This window comes from Pseudophryne corroboree, chromosome 11 (genome assembly GCF_028390025.1).
Source record: "Pseudophryne corroboree isolate aPseCor3 chromosome 11, aPseCor3.hap2, whole genome shotgun sequence".
Classification (NCBI taxonomy): Eukaryota; Metazoa; Chordata; class Amphibia; order Anura; family Myobatrachidae; genus Pseudophryne; species Pseudophryne corroboree.
The window spans coordinates 238,962,203-238,978,934 of NC_086454.1; the positions used below are offsets into that span (position 1 = coordinate 238,962,203).

Genomic DNA, 16,732 nt, shown 5'->3' on the forward strand with positions numbered 1-16,732 from the left:
CTGTATTATATGAAAATGTACTTCATTATTTTCTGTACTATATTATGCTATGTATCTGTTAAGCACCTTGAGTCCTATTGGAGAAAGAGCGCTATATAAATTAAATTATTATTATTATTATTATTATAAATGTGTGGTTAAGCCCCAAAGCCGCATCAAGGCATCTCTGTATATTTGGGGTCCCTAGCACTATATCTAGGTGCAGGGTGTGGCACCCCAAAACACCAGCATAAGCCAGAAAGCCCAGCATAGCATACCAGTGAAAAAACTATAGTGTTAATAAATTAGTATTTAGGAAGCCGAAGCTATAGAGAGTGTGATACACATATGAAATGTAAATAAAATAGAGAAAGAGTGTTAAAAAATTAATAAGTGAAAAGTGTTAATAGAATGTAAAGGTATGCTACACTAAAGCCATCCAGCTCAGCCAGTCCAGAGGCACCACACCTCACACCTCCATTACCCCAATCTGGGTCTAATATTAACCAGCAAGGAGCCACATGATAATGGCTCCTTACTACAGTATGTCTAAGCTAAGAGCTACCTACCTTGGAGCAACCCCATAATGCTCCATGTGGCATGTCAAGGCCTGCACCTCCTCCTAATGCAGGAACCTCTCTGCCTCTCACAACAGACATATATATTGGTAGATGCTCAATTAGCTTAGTGATATCATTCAGGTGCTCGAAAGGGAGGGGTATTTCTGAGCAAGAAAAAAAGGCAATTGGTTTCCCCCAGCACCCTGAATGATAACAGTAACCAGATATAAATCCCACATAATAATAGAATCCAGAGATCTTCATTACACATATTTGGGCAAATGTGTGGTTAAGCCCCAAAGCCGCATTAAGGCGTCTCTGTATATTTGGGGTCCCTAGCGCTATATCTAGGTGCAGGGTGTGACACCCCAAAACACCAGCATAAACCAGAAAGCCCAGTGTAGCATACCAGTGAAAAAACTATAGTGTTAATAAATTAGTATTTAGTAAGCCGAAGCTATAGAGAGGGGGATATAGTCACAAAATGTAATTAAAATAGAGAAATAGTGTTAAAAAATGAATAAGTGAAAAGTGTTAGGAGGAGGTGCAGGCCCTGACATGCCACACCCTGCACCAAGATATAGCGCTAGGGACCCCAAATATACAGAGACGCCTTGATGTGGCTTTGGGGCTTAACCACACATTTGCGCAAATATTTGTAATGATGATCTCTGAATTCTATTATTATGTGGGATTTATATCTGGTACTATTATCATTCAGGGTGCTGGGGGAAACCAATTGCCTTTTTTTCTTGCTCAGAAATACCTCTCCCTTTCGAGCACCTGAATGATATCACTAAGCTAATTGAGCATCTACCAATATATAGGTCTGTTGTGAGAGGCAGAGAGGTTCCCGCATAAGGAGGAGGTGCAGGCCCTGACATGCCACATGGAGCATTATGGAGTTGCTCCAAGGTAGGTAGCTCTTAGCTTAGACATACTGTAGTAAGGAGCCATTACCATGTGGCTCCTTGCTGGTTAATATTAGACCCAGATTGGGGTAATGGAGGTGTGAGGTGTGGTGACTCTGGACTGGCTGAGCTGGATGGCTTTAGTGTGGCATACCTTTACATTCTATTATCACTTTTCACTTATTAATTTTTTAACACTATTTCTCTATTTTAATTACATTTCATGTTTGTATCACCCTCTCTATAGCTTCGGCTTCCTAAATACTAATTTATTAACACTATAGTTTTTTCACTGGTATGCTACGCTGGGCTTTCTGGCTTATGCTGGTGTTTTGGGGTGCCACACGCCGCACCTAGATATAGCGCTAGGGACCCCAAATATACAGAGACGCCTTGATGCGGCTTTGGGGCTTAAACACACATTTGCGCAAATATTTGTAATGAAGATCTCTGAATTCTATTATTATGTGGGATTTATATCTGGTTACTGTTATCATTCAGGGTGTTGGGGGAAACCAATTGCCTTTTTTTCTTGCTCAGTTACAAACCTTGTCACTGTTGATAGATGTTAACGGACAAGATTCCACCTTCAGAAGCATGGTTTCTGCACCTCTCTATTAAAAAGAAAGCAGAGGAAGCCAATCATATCTGCCAGCACCAGGTAAGTCATAAACTGTAGTTGGAGCTGTCCAGGACTGTTTCTGATTACAGTTTGAATTGCCATATACACTCCACACTGGGATTCTGCATGGAGATCTTGAAAACTCCATGCAGGAGTACATTTATAAACATGCATAGACTTTAAGGTGCCAATATATTAGGGGAGTATTGGGGCAATACCCTGTTCTCATGATGCCTGAAGAATGGGGTACTGGGATGTAGATCAAGGAAATCTAACATGTTGGAAATCCTCAATTTTCAAATTCCAACAAAAAAAAAAAAATATTGGGATCAGAGAGTCAGGGATTTTTAACATGCTATTTTTTGCTGATTTGCTGAATGATTTACAATAATCAATGAGAAATCAGGATTGTATTGCCAACATTATATATCTCACATCAGATGATACTTTACTGACCAAGGAAAATAGTAAAGTAGCTAGAAGCTTTCATTCATAATCTCAGCAGATGGCAATTGCAGTAATAAACCAGCAGTTACTAGGTATACAGTAGACATTTATAGGGACTATCTAACATGATTTCTCAGAATTTGCTTCCACTCTCATGTGCACCAACAATAGAAACACACCACTGTATGTGAGATTAATTTATTATCGCTAAAAAAAGTGAAAGGGTATCGATACCATTAGTAGTTATTTTTTACATTATCTACAGAATAAAATATAATAAATTTATGGTTTCTGTATAAATATAAGGAATCTTGGAACCTGCAGGCTGCAGCATAATCTTTAAAGGGGCATCTGCTACTCTGAGGTCATACAACCCAGGACCTCCTTGCTCCACCCTCCTCCACACTTATAGTGTCTCCTTTCATAATGTAATTTGATGTAGAGCGCTCCCTATCCTCCCACCAGCCAGTCTAATGCTGGTGATGTAGCTACAGTATGTGTGCAGCCACACATGTGCATGACCACACCAGCCAGTCTGTTGGTCATTTGTAGAGATTGCGGGGGCAGTTTTCATGTTTTGTGTTTTGGTTCTGGTTCTAATTTCCAACTCGTGTTTTTGTTTTGGATTGGTTTTGCCAAAACCTCCCTTTCGTGTTTTGGTTTTGGTTTTGGATCTGGATGATTTTTTTTGGGAAAAAACATAAAAACTGCTAAAACCACAGAATTTGGGGGTCATTTTGCTCCTATAGTATTATTAACCTCAATAACCTTCATTTCCACACATTTCCAGTCTATTCTGAACACCCCACACCTCACAATGTTGTTTTTAGTCCAAAAGGTTGCATAGAGTTGGCTGTATGACTAAGCTAAGTGGCACAAGTGTGCGGCACAAACACCTGTCCCATCTAGGAGTAACACTTCAGTGGCAGACAGGACAGCAGATTTAAAAACTAGGCCCCAAACAGCACATCATACAAAGAATAAGAGGTGCAAATGAAGTAGCTGTATGACTAAACTAAGTGACACAAGTGTGCGACACAAACACCTGGCCCATCTAGGAGTGGCACTGCAGTTGCAGATAGGATGGCACATAAAAAAGCTAGGCCCCAAACAGCACAATATGCAAAGAAGTAAAAGAGGTGCAATAAGTTAGCTGTATGTCTAAGCTAAGTGACACAAGTGTGCGGCACAAACACCTGGCCCATCTAGGAGTGGCACTGCATTGGCAGACAGGATGGCACTTAAAAAAACTAGGCCCCAAACAGCACATGATGCAAAGAAGAAAAAGAGGTGCAAGATGGAATTGTCCTTGCGCCCTCCCACCCACCCTTATGTTGTATAAACAGGACATATACACTTTAACAAACCAATCATTTAACAAACCAGTCATTTCTGCCACACGACTGTGGCTGAAATGACTGGTTTGTTTGGGCCCCCACCAAAAAATAAGCAATCAATCTCTCCTTGCACAAACTGGCTCTACAGAGGCAAGATGTCCACCTCATCCTCATCCTCCGATTCCTCACCCCTTTCACTGTGTACAGCCTCCTCCTCACAGAGTATTAATTAATCCCCACTGGAATCCACCATCACAAGTCCCTTTGCAGTTTCTGGAGGAATTGCTGATAAAGGACTTCCCAGAGGAATTTATAATTCATTTTGATGTACATCATCTTCACCACATTTTGTGGAAGTAAACTCCTACGCCGATCGCTGACAAGGTTACCGGCTGCACTAAACACTCTTTCAGAGTACACACTGGAGGAAAGGCAACATAGGTAAAATAAAGCCAGTTTGTGCAAGGGCATCCAAATTGCCTCTTTTTCCTGCCAGCATATATACAGACTGTCCGACATACCTACTTGGATGCTGTCACTCACATAATCCTCCAACATTCTTTCAATGGTGACAGAATCATATTCAGTGACAGTAGACATGTCAGCAATCATTGTCAGGTCCTTCAGTCTGGACCAGATGTAAGCACTCACTCCTGACTGCCATGCAACACCGCCAGTAAGTGGGCTAGGAAATCTTGTCCTTTTCCTCGCAGCCCCATTTGCGGGAGAAAGTGAAGGAGGAGCTGTTGACGGGTCACGTTCCCCTTGAGTTGACAATTTACTCGCCAGCAGGTCTTTGAACCTCTGCACACTTGTTTCTGCCAGAAAGAGAGATATAACGTAGGCTTTAAACCTTGGAACAAGCACAGTGGACAAAATGTAGTGCTCTGTTTTCAACAGATTGACCACCCTTGAATCCTGGCAAAGCGAATGAAGGGATCCATCCTCAAGTCCCACATACATTGCGCAATCGCTCCGTCTTATCTCCTCCTTCAATTTCTCCAGCTGCTTCTGCAAAAACGTGATGAGGGGAATTACCTGACTCAAGCTGGCAGCGTCTGAACTGACTTCACGTGTGGCAAGAATGACTCCTCAGTCTTGCCAGTGATGGCACATGCACAGTTCCGACATGATCGCTGCGAACAACTGCAGCGAGTGATCGGTTTGGAATAACCCCCTGTGACTGTAGACCTCTTTAGTGTAGATCTAATAATCCACATCCTGGCCGCTGTGCATGGCAGTCAGGTTGACCGCACATGCTCAGAAGCCCCGCAACGCACTCAGTCCATCTCAGGTATGGGCTCCTTTTGAGTCCATGTCCCTGCCTGAGCTGGGTGATACATTCACCCGATATGACTGCATTCTACAATGCAATCCTGAGCACTAATATTGTGCCCAGATCACATTGCAAATGTGATCATTGACAAATGGACCCCATAAATATTTGATTTTCTAAAGACAGATTCTAATGTGTTTTGGAATAATGTTATTAGAGATGTGTGGTGGACACTTTTCGGGTTTTGGTTTTTGATCTGGATGATTTTTGAAAAAAACATAAAAACTGCTAAAATCACAGAATTTGGGGGTAATTTAGATTCTACGGTTTTATTAACCTCAATAACATTCATTTCCACTCATTTCCAGTCTATTCTGAACACCTCACAATATTGTTTTTAGGCCAAAAGGTAGCACCAAGGTCGCTGAATGACTAAGCTAAGCGACACAAGTGGGTGGCACAAACACCTGGCACATCTAGGAGTGGCACTGCAGTGACAAACAGGATGGCAGTATTAAAAACTAGTCCCAAAGAGCACATAATGCAAGGAGAATAAAGAGGTGCACCGAGGTCACTGGATGACTAAGCTAAGCGACACAAGTGGGCGGCACTAACACTTGGCCCATCTAGGAGTGGCACTGCAGTGGCAGACAGGATGGCAGTTTTAAAAAATAGGCCCCAAAAAGCACATAATGCAAAGAAAAAAAGAGGTGCAACGAGGTAGCTGGATGACTAAGCTAAGCGACACAAGTGGGCAGCAAAAACATCTTGCTCATCTAAGAGTGGCACTGCAGTGACAGATAGGATGGAAGATTTAAAATCTAGGCCCCAAAGAGCACATAACTAGGCCCCAAAGAGCACAATGCAAAGAAAATTAAAAGGTGCACCAAGGTCACTGGATGACTAAGCTAAGCGGTTCAAGTGGGCGGCCCTAACACCTGGCCCATCTAGGAGTGGCACTGCAGCAGTAAACAGACTGTCAGTTTTTAAAAATAGGCCACAAATTGCCCATAATGCAAAGAAAAAAAGAGGTGCAAGATGAAATTGTCTTGGGCCCTCCCTCCCACCCACCCTTATGTTGTTTAAACAGGACATGTACAGTTTAATAAACCCATTAATAATAAAGCAGCCCCTCCTGAGCCACCACAGCAGCCCTGGATGGGGCAAGTTGAGTTTGGGTGGGTCCGGTAAAGTACTAAGCACTACTGTGCAGTAATTTTATTTGTTATTGAGCCCCTGCCCTAGTGGAGCTTACCACTCTACAGTCCAAACTCATTTCATACTATAAGTAGGACTGTGCGAGGAAGCAATGCTAACCTGCATGCCCACAGCATGCCTCATCCTGGCAAGCCAGACATCTTCCTGGCTGTAAGCCATGAGACTCCATGCTGGGTCTTATTCAGTAACTGTGCCTCACAGGAGACCCTTGCCCATCTAGTACTTCGGCAATTTTCATTTCCACCTTTGCTGCTAGTTTTCACAAATCTGTTTGTGATGTTGAAGCTTGTTTCATATCTGCTCTAAGCTTTCTTTTAAATCTAGGTTCAAGTACAGCAGCACCCCTGGACTGTGGCTGAAATTATTGTTTTTTTTGGGCCCCCACCAAAAAATAATTAATTAATCTCTCCTTGCACAAACTGGCTCTACAGTGGCAAGATGTCATCCTCATCCTCAGATTCCCCTCCCCCTTCAGTGTTTACATCCTCATCCTCACAGAGAAATAATATTCAAACAAACCAGCCACATTATTTAGATGTCAGTGGACTGCATATGCTATTACCCAAAGTTTCTGATCTTGCAATGACGTATGATGAATGTGCTGCAGGTGACGTATAAGGGAGGATGTTCCTAGGTGGTAAATGTCCTTACCCCTACTAATTATGGATTGACAAAGACAACAGATGGCTTGACCCCTGTTGTCTGGATTTGTGAAGAAATAATTCCACACTTAAGAGGTGGCTTTTTTGGTATTTTGCCCAGGCATGACAATGGGCTTTTTCATCCCATGGCCAACAACTGTCTCCACTGGTGCCTTATTCAAACAAACCACATCACCATCAAAATCCTCATCCTCATTTGCATACCGAAACAGTGACAAGAATGATTTCTCAGGATCAAGGAAAATGTAATGTAGATTGAAAAAATACGTTGTCAAAATACTAGGAAATACTAATCAGTGAATAAGTACGCAATGGTAATTTTTTTTTGTGCTCAATTAAGATCAAAATAATTATACCTCACTAAAAACAAGGGCTCATCATCCGCATGGAAGAACACAGTGAGAAAAGGGTCTGAGATTCACTTGTCCCAAATATCTGTGATCACATGCACTAGGCTTAGGCTTGAATCCTGGTGAGGATATATGCAGGTTTTTGTTTAAATCTATATGACCACATGGGATAGAATATACTGTGCCTCTATACCGGTAATGATAGGTGATAAATATCCCCCTTATTGCATTTGCATAATGGTCTGTTAAGTTTAATAGGTGATACCGGTAGCTGCCCAGGTCCCTGGGCAAGCTGCTGATCAAGATCCAAGTCCTGCTGTGGATAGGATATTTCCAGGAGGTAAAAGAGGAAGATGCATTTCCCCCGTATGGAACGGGCTTGTTCTCTTCCAATTGGAAGTGATACACCACAGCCGAGGCAATATCTGCAATTTTTATCTTCTTAATTTTCCTACTTTCACTAATTTCAGAACTCTCATCTGTGATTCCAGGGGCGGATTGGCCCACCAGGACACCATGACAGTTTCCGATGGGCCGGTCCCATATCCACCTTAGCCAGGCTGATTCACACTCAGGCTGGGCTGGCTCACACTGCTTCCAGTACTTGCAGTTCATTAGAATGTAATCTGGAAGTTAGGCTAGCGGGCACTTCCAGGTGCCGCTAGCCGTGAAAATCGGTGAAGCTGTTCTAACAACAGGAGACCTGGAGAAAGTTAACCAGCCCATCAGCATCCTCTCTCTGGTCTTGGCCAAAGGTTTCTTAAACAAGCCTGGGAGCAGGAGCATAGCAATGGTCGGAGCCAGGTTCACTACACCTGTTGCCACCCTAGCTCCCGTACTCTCACTGAACTGGCCAGAGCAGGAACTGAGCACTGAAGGGGACCAGGCAGAGAGGTTATTTTTAATTACATTATTTGCTTCATCATGATGGTGTAAGGGTTAGGGCGTCCTTGGTAATAGTGTATGGTTTGGAGACTGGACAGGAGCAGGATGTACCTTGTTCTCAGGATGCCAGCTGATCAGGCTGCACTCACAGCCAGCCCTGGGACAATCTCTAATACAAAGTCCTTCAGCCCTATAGCTGCCAAATGCATGGCCAGATTAAGCCTTGGGGGCGCATGGTGCACCTAAAACAGGGGTACCCGATGGAAGGTGGGGGATGTATATTAAATTCTGCATACCTCCCAACATGTCCCATTGCAGGAGGGACAAAGGGCTCTCTACCTGGACTTCCCACTTAAGATATGATTGGCGTTACATGTGTTGAACAATTTAATTGATAAGAAAGGCGTCACAACTGAGGGCTGGGAATGCCGAGAGGAAGCCTCAGTTGTAGGGCCTGAGATGTATTTAAACTTAGAGGGCTGTATCAGACCCTTAGACATGCAGGTGGAATTATAGTACCAATGACCGAAGGCGTGACCACGACAACAGGAGTAAAAGTCAATGAGTTTTATTAAGCACAGTTCTAAATATACATTGGCAGTACTTTTCAAGTGTGGAATGAGCAAGTAGAAACAATACAAAGTTCCTTGGCGTGCTGCAGAATAGAGGATACCTCTGGGTGTGGTAATATCAGGTACAGTTCTTATAGACCAGGAGATGGAATGTCCTTAACCAGAACCCGTCTGCAGAATAGTGAAATGAGAATAGGAACTGACCAGCTGATGTTGCACTGGAAGCTGGTAGTATTGTGAAATAATAGTAGACTGCCGAGTATGCCGGATGGAACCGGATGAGATGATGGACTGTGAAAATTATGCACAAAAAAGCTAGAGTTAGATGATTATGAGAATTGATGGTTGGTTGATAATCGATGGTGAAGCACCGATGATTCTTGGAAACTGGACACCGCTGGAAGCTGAATGCTGGAAGCTGGTGTTAGTAATAATCTGGAGTGGAATGCAATGGTAGACTGGGCACCGCTGGAAGCTGAATGCTGGAAGCCGGTGTTAGCGATAGCCAGGACTAGACTGCAATAGTAGACTGGGCACCGCTGGAAGCTGAATGCTGGAAACCGATGTTAGTATTAGCCAGGAGTCAGGCTGCACCGCAAGGTGTTAGGCTGGTGCGGCTCTCTAGTGGAGTTTGGAAGCAGGAGCTGGAAAACCTGAAGCAGAAACAACCACAAGGAGGAGAGACTGGTACACAGGGTTTGACAACCAAAGCACTGACAATTTCCTGGTTCAGGCACAGGATACTTATACCTGCAGCCAGGCAGGCATTGGCTGAGCAATTATGCAGATTCAGTAGAGCAGTGGATTGGTGGAAACTGAAGCATGTGATTGAAACCAACATGGCTGCGCCCATGTCAGTACTTGGAGGAAAAGTTAGTTTGGAAAACCATATGGAGATGCAACAGTAACGGCAGCGGAGGCCGCGGAGGACAGGAGGCGCCACACTGACAACTTGCATACTGGAATCACATGGATGACAGCAGAGGCCAAGGCAGGCATGAGACGCCACACTGAGAAATCTGTATACTGAAAACAAAGGAACGGCAGCGGAGGCCACGGAGGACCGGAGACGCCATTCTAATTTTTAACATGAGGCCACTGTGACAGTGCTGCAAGATGCCAGAAGAGAAATGTAGCATGTGGACATCAGCCACACAGGTGAGATCCGGCCCTGGACCGCTGAGCCAGCCTCAGGAGACATCTGAATGGTAAGTATTGACGTCCAGTTACCCGGATCGTGACAAAAGGTATTTCAACAGAGATGATTGCAATCATAAATTAAGAAGGAAGTCCAGGTAGAGAGCATTTTGTCCCCCCAGGACTGTGTAATGTTAGGATGTATGGATTGTGTATATTAAATTTAAACCAATGGTGTGTATTAGTTGTAACTAATTGTTCTTTAATGCCTGGGTACTGTTTATAGCTCCACCTAATTGAAAAACAACTATTTTATAAACTTTTCTTGTAGTGAAACAAAGACAACTTAACCTTAAAACACACAAATTTATCGGAGCTATACATGTAGTGCAGTGCTATTCGTGTGGTGCTATTCATGTAGTGTGGTGCTATTCGTGTAATGTGGTGCTATTCATGAAATAATGTGATAGCTATGTATAGAATCAGGGACGGGTTGGCCACTGGGACAGATTCCGCTGCTCTGGTCCCCTGTGTCTGTGTTTCACTACTTGTGTGTGCTCCCTCCCTGTAATGTGCTGTATGTAGTGTGTGCTCCCCCTCCCTGTACTTTGAAACATATAAGGTTAAAAAAAATGGGTTTGTTGAATGAAAAATAAATAAAAAACAGAAGTAGATTAAAGGCATGACGGCAGTGTCAGTAGACACTGAAAGTGGGCATATCAGTGGGGCAGTACGGATGGTGTAATGGTTAGCATTACTGCCTCACAGCACTGAGATCATAGGTTTGATTCCCACCATGGCCCTAACTGTGCAGAGTTTGCATATTCTCCCCGTGCTTGCGTGAGTTTCTCCGGGTACTCCCACAATACAAAAATATACTGGTAGGTTAGGCTCCCAACAAAATTAATACTAGCGTGAATGTGTCTGTGTGTACATGTGATAGGGAATATAGATTGTAAACTCCATTGGGGCAGGGTCTGATGTGAATGGCCAAATATTCTCTGTAAAGTGCTGCGGAATATGTGTGCGCTATATAAATTACTGGTAGTAATAATAATAATAATAATAATAATATTAATAATATCAGTCCTTGTACATTCAGACATATGGATGTACATCAAGGAAGGGCATTGTGGCAGCATATGAATAAAGTCGCTCTTGACAGGCCCCTCCCCCTTCAACAAACTCTGCCCGCATTTGGGCTGCTTCCATAAATTTCCCGGGCTGGTGTTCGATCCCAAGCCACCCCTGCATGATTCCAAGGTAACTTTGGTCTAATGTGGACAACAGATCCACCTCTATAATTTCACTCACTATTTGAATTTAATTCTCATCTTTTCAGGTGCACTCTCATTAGTGCATCGGCGACACATTTGTCATCTTGTTCTACTACCATACCTCACCGCCTGTGCCCAATCTCGTTCAATCTTGGAAGCAAAACGGTGGTGGGCTAGGTCAGTACCTGGAAGGGTGACCCTCACCGCTACTTTACCTGTAACCCTGGGCTCAGATCTCCTGACTACGCTGTTTGGGCCTGTGTTATGTTTGTAAGTAAAGCACAAAAAAACAAGCAACTTGTAAAAACCATGTTGTACTGCAGGTGGGGCAGATTTAACATGTGCAGAGAGTTTTACATATGGATGGGTTATATATTTTCTGTGCAGGGTAAATTCTGTTTGTTTTTCATGTAGCCCACAAATGTTAGCTTTATTTTCACACTGCAATTTAGATTTCAGTTTCAACACACCCCATCCAAGTCTAAATCTCTCTGCACGTGTTACATTTGCCCGACCTGCATTAAAAAATAGTTTTGCCAAGTTTCTAGCTTTTTAGTTTTACTTACAAACATGAATAATGCCCTTTGTCCACTGATTCTGTACCTCACTTTGTTTGTACTCCCACACCATCACCTCCAGAGGGCCGCTAGAAGGCCACTACATGCTAACTCACAACAGCATTATTTCCCACATTGAAGAAGTTATTGAGGAAGACAGTGGGGTCCTTTAGAATTTGCATCTCTACCCTGTCAGAGCAAATCCTAGTCTGACAGCATCCAATCTGCCCAGAAACGTGAAAGTGCAGAGAAGTTTGAACTGTGTGGAAGGGGTCATGTTGGAAGGTCTGTTATTGTGAATATAAGGCTTATTGGGTACCATGGTGGCATAGTGGTTAGCATTACTGCCTCACAGACTAAGGTCTTGGGTTCAAAGCCTGAGTTTGTGCATTCTCCTTATGCTGGCATGGGATTCCTCCGGATGGTCTTGTTTCCTCCCACAGTCCAAAAACATACTGGTCGGTTAATTAGATTCTGACAAATATGTTTATATGTAAGTTAGGGAATTCACCTGTAAGTTCTATCTCCTACAGTGTAACCTTTGTAGTGCGCCCCACCTGGTATGCTCCTGGATGAGATGAAAAATACATGGACCTGACGGTTATGTTGAGTCACTGCCCCTAGCGTTAGGAAACTCCAACTAAGCATTTTGTATCATCTCTTCTAGAGTAACCTACTCCACCCAGGATAATTCTACACAGTGCACCCAAGACGGCTGTCTCACCTGGTACCTTCTGTGGATGGACTATACAACCAATGGAAGTTATTACCCAAAATGTCTACACCAACCCTGCATTATGCTTACTGTGCTCTCTAGGTTCCGTTGTTTTTATTCATTCTGTGTGATTCTTTTACATGCCGTAATACTAAATTCTTGTACTACATACTATTATTGATGTCTGTAAAGTGACTTTGAGTCCTATGGGAGAAAAGCACAATATAAATAAAAGTATTATTATTACAATAATTAGAATACCTTTAAAACTAGAAGTTAACTGAAATATATCATCCTAAACACAGGCTCAATAACCTATTGATTGACAATACTTATCTATTAAGTAAAACTGTTAGTAGAGCAGTGAGGTCCCGCCTCCTACCTTCAAAGCTCTCAGTTGTAACTGCCCAATCAAAGCTCACAGACTATCCTCTTCCACAGCTATCCCCCGTGTACACACACACACACACACACACACACACACACACCTCAAGGCTGTCTGACAGTGACTCTGGACAAGACACCATTCTGCCTGGCGACATCCCAATATATAAGCATCATCAATCCGTATCTTGGTCAATATATTGTGCAGAACTGATAAAGGAAGGAGAGACCTGGGTGGGAATGTTGAGGAAGACAGAGACAGAATGGGGGTTAATGTGGACGACTCCTGCAATGATAGGTAGAGACCTGGTAAAATATTAGTATCTTAAGGTACGTACACTATGCAATATCGCATATGATCCAACTGATATTGACTGGTTCCTTACGATATTGTATAGTGTGTACGCTCGATATTGTGTTCGATGTGCGCTCCCGCGGGTTGTATGCTATGCTGCATCGCATGTCAGACCAACATGCAGATCTGACATGCAATGTTGCTTTTGAGGGCCATGCTGTCAAATGCAGAATGGCCCCGCTCTTCCCCCATCCGATGCTCATCGCAGCCGACATTGTGCGAGCATCGTGCTGATGTGTACATAGCCTTACATTTATTATGTGTTACATTGTTGTTCTATAAAATAGAACCCCTTGGCTTGGTTCTGTTTCTAACTATGGGGGTCATTCCGACCTGATCGCACGCTAGCTTTTTTTTGCAGCTTTGCAATCAGGTCAAAACTCTGCAAAACTGCGCATGCATATGCACTGCAATGCGCAAGCGTATCGTACGGTTACAAAGCGGATCGTTGTTGGGCGATGGGTTTAACGAAGAATCCATTCGCACAGCCGATCGCAAGAAAATTGACAGGAAGGTGGCGTTTATGGGTAGCAACTGATTGTTTTCAGGGAGTGGTTGGAAAAACGCAGGCGTGTCCAAGCATTTGCAGGACGGGTGTCTGACATCAATTCTGGGACCGGACAGGCTGAAGTGATTGCAGCGGCTGAGTAAGTTCAGACCTACTCAGAAACTGCACAAAACTTTTTTGTACAGCTTGGCAGCACAAGCGTTCGTACACCTGCAAAGCAAAAATACACTCTCCCATAGGCAGCGACTATATGATCGCAGCGCTGCAAAAAATAGCTAGCGAGCGATCAACTCGGAATGACCCCCACATGTTTGCCTTTGAATGCCATTGTCTACCATTAGCTGTACAGCCAATCATATGCATTTTCTTACTTTGTCTGTTTTGATGGCTATTTGGTAAAGATAGTCCAGTTCACTCTTTCAGCAGCAGTTTTTTTTTTCTTTAAAAAAAGTTAAATACTTGGAAGTAAATAAAAGTTTGACTTATTTCAACATATTGTTTTGCCCCAGAGAATGGAATAGATTGCAGTGGGATGGTATCAGGATCCCTTGCACTTTGGATGCTGGTGGTCAGCAGACCAACAGTGGCATCCCGATGATCAGGGTCCCGACACCTATTAGGTACGTAAGGTAACTTTGCCCCCCCACCCAATCTCCCTAACCTGTAGCCTATCCCTAACCCTCCCCACCCGCAGCCTAACCTTAACTGTTCCCCCTTAGTGCCTGTCACTAACCCCTGCTGACAGTCAAGATTCCGACGCCGGCATTGTTAGTGAAGTTGGGATCCCAGCGTCGGCCTTCTGAACTGTGCTGTCATCCCGACCGCCAGTATGCTATCCAGATCCCATTGCAGTAGATTGTTATGCACTTGTGTTGAAACCTCAAGTCAGGGGCCAATGGGTAATGGCCCTAACATTGGGGGTCATTCCGAGTTGATCGCAGCAGATCTTCGCATCGCAAGCAGCAGGGATTAGCCCAATGCGCATGCGCAAAAGAACCAATGCGCATGTGCCAAGTCAGCCGTGCGACGAATGTGCAGAAATACAAACGCTTACTGTGGTCGCAGTGGCCCAACGAAAAAGAGCCGTGTTGAAAGCGGTGCGGGGGAATGGCTTCGCTAACTAGCAAACGCATCAACACTGCAATTGTAGCTTTAGCACTCACAGATGGTATGTACATTTACACTCCCAGGAATTTTTAAAATGCTCACCCATATCAAATGAGGTTACACTGACAAGCAGCACACATGTGTATTATTAGCAAATGCATGTGGATTTGCAATGTCCCACATGTCTGCTTTGGGTAGAAATTATGGGTATGTTCTAAGTCTTAAAACACAATTAATTTCCTTTAAAGCCCAAATACATGCAATGTTTTCCAAAATCCTACATTAGTTTTGTGTTTCATATAACAACATTACCAACATAATGCAGCCTAACCTATAATGTTATTACCTGCTGCATTACCTAATATAGTGCTATGGATGATTTCGGTCACTTGTAAGTTATATTTAATATGGCATGTTGCCCATAGTAACCAAACAACTTCATGCCATTATATTGTGTAAGGAGTCACAGACATGTTCTTTTTTATGAACAGCATTTTGAGATAAGCAAGATGCTATGAGTTTATTGATTTTAACCACGCATAATAAATAATTGTTAAAGATTAAGCAAAAAAATAACTCTTTTCACACACCCACAATAATAAACACACAAGGGGGGTAATTCCAAGTTGATCGCAGCAGGAAATTTTTTAGCAGTTGGGCAAAACCATGTGCATTGCAGGGGGGGGGGGGGGGGCAGATATAACATGTGCAGAGAGAGTAGATATAACATGTGCAGAGAGAGTTAGAGTTGCTTTATTTTTACACTGCAATTTAGATTGCAGATTGAACTCACCACACCCAAATCTAACTCTCTCTGCACATGTTATATCTGCCTCCCCTGCAGTGCACATGGTTTTGCCCAACTGCTAACAAAGTTCCTGCTGCGATCAACTTGGAATTACCCCCAATATCCACACAAAGTTTATTTGTTCAAAGTACTTTTACTTTTTCCAAAATGTAAAAAATCATCAAACATGGCATAGCAACAAACACCTGCAAGTGCAGAAATTAGGAAGACAGAACCCAGTAGTCAGAGACCCCCCATCTACTGGGCATCAAACACAAAAAGAAACTGGTGTCATGGTCCTGCCTGAACCCAAATATCCACACCAGTATATGAAGAGGAAGGTAGGACAAGTTCACAGGATAATGCATCACAGGCTAATACCAAAAAGAGAACCCAGCAAATTCCCATTCAGCATGAGGGAGTTTGGCATTCTGGTCCCACAAGCCATAGATAATCCATTTTGGAACTGAAGAAACATGGGTGCTGGGAAATGTTTACGCATCTGGAGAGAAATTACTTCTTTTTACGGCCCGCCTGAAGTGGATGTTCACTGGTTGGTCTGCGAACTGACCTTCAAGGGCCCTGCCCAGTGGAAATTTGTTCCTGGGCAGGGGTAGGGGATGGTCCAGGTGTTGGAGCCTCACTGACACTGTGGGCAAGAAGGCCAGTGATGGCCTAAAGTCCTTGTCCAACTGTGGTGTTTAATTGTTGGACTGAGGAGGTGAGTTCGGCCATACCTTGCCTGAGGTCACCCACACCTTGCTGAACACAGGTGGTCAGATCAGTGAGCTGTAAGGACATTTCACGTACCTCTCGGGTCATCACTTCATGGAATTCTGTGTTAATAACTCCATGCCCGGCGATTTAAGCCAGAATCCACGGGAGAGAGGGTTGGGTGGGGGTGCCAGTGTGTGGCTGGGCTGGTGGTATATCCTGCCCCACACTGGAGGTGTCACTACCTTCCACTGCCTCAGCAAGATGCCCCTCCTGTGACTCATTGAGATGCCCCTCCTGTGCTGTGTCCTGGTTAAAAAAAAATATATATATATATATATATTAAAACAAATTAGTCTCAATTATCAAAAT

At 43.5% G+C, this 16,732-nt stretch overlaps 1 long non-coding RNA gene across 1 annotated transcript in view; it reads right to left on the reverse strand.

Moving 5' to 3' along the window:
- Window positions 1-15,612: 15,612 nt before the first annotated feature.
- The window catches only part of LOC134969386 (uncharacterized), a 32,203-nt gene continuing 31,083 nt past the window's right edge, over window positions 15,613-16,732 (reverse strand). Inside the window, exon 3 of the long non-coding RNA XR_010189468.1 lies at window positions 15,613-16,669. This is a non-coding gene — a long non-coding RNA (uncharacterized LOC134969386). The remainder of the gene's footprint in view (window positions 16,670-16,732) is intronic.